Source organism: Benincasa hispida, chromosome 3 (assembly GCF_009727055.1).
Source record: "Benincasa hispida cultivar B227 chromosome 3, ASM972705v1, whole genome shotgun sequence".
In the NCBI taxonomy this organism is placed as follows: Eukaryota; Viridiplantae; Streptophyta; class Magnoliopsida; order Cucurbitales; family Cucurbitaceae; genus Benincasa; species Benincasa hispida.
The window spans coordinates 54112226-54114595 of NC_052351.1; the positions used below are offsets into that span (position 1 = coordinate 54112226).

At 41.3% G+C, this 2370-nt stretch overlaps 1 non-coding gene across 1 annotated transcript; it reads right to left on the reverse strand.

Moving 5' to 3' along the window:
* Window positions 1–219: 219 nt before the first annotated feature.
* LOC120074870 lies at window positions 220–326 on the reverse strand. The gene has a single exon (XR_005481148.1). It is a non-coding gene; the product is annotated as a small nucleolar RNA R71 (small nucleolar RNA).
* Window positions 327–2370: the final 2044 nt, after the last annotated feature.

Consider the following 2370-nt stretch of genomic DNA (forward strand, 5'->3'; position numbering starts at 1 on the left):
CGAAGGCCCGCACGCCCACCTCCGGAACTTCATAGAAATCTGCAACACTTTTATGTTCCTAACTATCTCAACCGAGGAATTTCGACTAACTCTGTTTCCCTTTTCTTTGTGTGATCAGGCAAGGAATTGGGCATATTCTCTCAAACTGGGAGAGATAACTTCGTGGGAACAGGTGGTGAAAAGTTTATGAAGAAGTATTTTCCACCAACTGAGAACGCTAGGAGAAGAAAATTAATAACAAATTTTGAACAAGAAGATGATGAATCGCTCAGCGATGCTTGGGCGAGGTTCAAGCGGCTGATAAGAGACTGTCCACACAATGGCTTACCAGATTACCTGCAAATGGAAATTTTCTACCAAGGATTGAACCCCTCTTTGCAGATCGCTGCCAATGCGGCAGCCGCTGGTGGTCTGCTCGACAAAACATATGAGAAGGCTAAGAGTATACTTGATCGCATTTCCAAAAATCATGAGGATTGGAGGGAAAGCGATAAGAGATTAAGAGTCAAATAAAACGACACAAATAGTAGGGCCATCGCACCCCTGTAAAATCAAATGACTGCGATGATGAGTTTAATACAAGCATCGTAATTAATAATACGGGAGCAAAGAAAGGCAGGTCAGCGCAATTACTCAGACGAACGCAAGTTGTGTCCTTTGCAGTGATGCTCACCTGATGGAGGAATGCCCAACAAACCCGCAGTCGGTATGCTTCATGAGAGGTAATCCCTTTTCAATACATACAACCTCGGGTGGAGACCCCAATTTTGCTTGGAAGAATCAACAACAAAATTTTCAACCTATGGCGCAAAACAAAAGGGCCACCAGGATTCTTTCAACATAACAATGGTAAACTGAGCAGTCAAGCAAGTAGCTCAAAACAACCATCGCAATCCTCTTCTTTGGAGAGCCTATTGAAGCAATATATAGAGAAAAATGAGATGATACTTCAAAGTCAGACCACGTTCATCTGCAATCTTGAATTATAGATGGGCCAGATTGCGAGTGAGCTGAAAAATAGATCGCAAGAAGCTTTGCCAAGCTTAACTGAGCTCCTTCGCAATGCTGGGGGTAATAGGAAGGAACAATACTTAGCAGTCTCCTTGCTAAGTGACGACATGACTGTGGAAGTAGGGGAGAAACGCATTGCGACCAACTTGAATGCGGTGATAACTGAAGACCCGCTGACCTATAGTTTAGAGAAGCCCAAGAAAATAGACCCTGAAGCTGTGTCCACCCTTAAGCTCTGCATCTTGAGACAAAAAAAAGTCCAACCACCAGTAACTCTGCAAAGATTGAAAGAGGAACAAATTGAGGAAGAAAACATCGCAATAGTGGCTGCAGCGTAAAATGCTATGATCCCACGTAAAATGGGCAACCTAGGAATCTTCACGATTTCATGCTCTATCGGAGGAACCTTTAGTGGCCAGGCACTATGTGACCTTCGGGCAAGTATAAACATAATTCTGTTGTCAATCTTCAAACAATTGAATGTTGGCACACTTATGCCCACAAAGGAAACTCCCCTGCTCGCGAACAGATCTCGAATACATCCTGAAGGAGAGTTGAAAATTTCGCAATCTCAATCGATGAATTAATCCTATTGGCAGACTTCCTCATTTTGGATTATAAAGCGGACGAAGACGCGCCCATCATATTGAGACGACCATTCCTTTCAACCGGTCGCGCTCAAATTGATGTGCGCAAGGGGGAAATTGTAATGACTATTCATTGGGAAAAGCTCTGGATTAAGGCAATAAAGACCCTAGAAGACAAAGAAAAGAGAGAAAGGCCACCATGGATGTGAGCAAACCAACCAGAAATAAGTGGTCCCTGCGTTATCAAATGATCGCAACATATTAGGGACGCATGTTTTGGGAAACCTCAATTCTTCAACTCTCTTCTCCACTACTCGAAATTTTTACTATCTTTTCAAATTCTGATCTATCCTTATTTTACTATCACTATCTTTATTACAAAAAAGGCGATAATGACTTTTATTTTGTTAAAATCATTTGACCCTCTCTTTGTCTATTTAAAACGATTAAGGCACAGGATTGCGGAGATATTACATGAAGAAGCAAAGGATCCAACTCCATCACCGCAATCCACAAAATATAGATCGCTGTGAAGATGGATACATCAATACAATGCGGGCAATAGTGCAAAAAATTTGGGGGTGTACTCTTCCTTATCTTTATTTCCGATTTTGCGCTATCACATTGCATTTTAGTCTTCAAAGTTTTATCATCGCATCCTCTTTAATCACCACAATTATTTGACATAGATAAATTTAGTGAGTTACCGCATTCTGTTTCTTTACCATGTATGATTTCAATGATGAAAAATATGCTTCTATTTCTTTCGTAT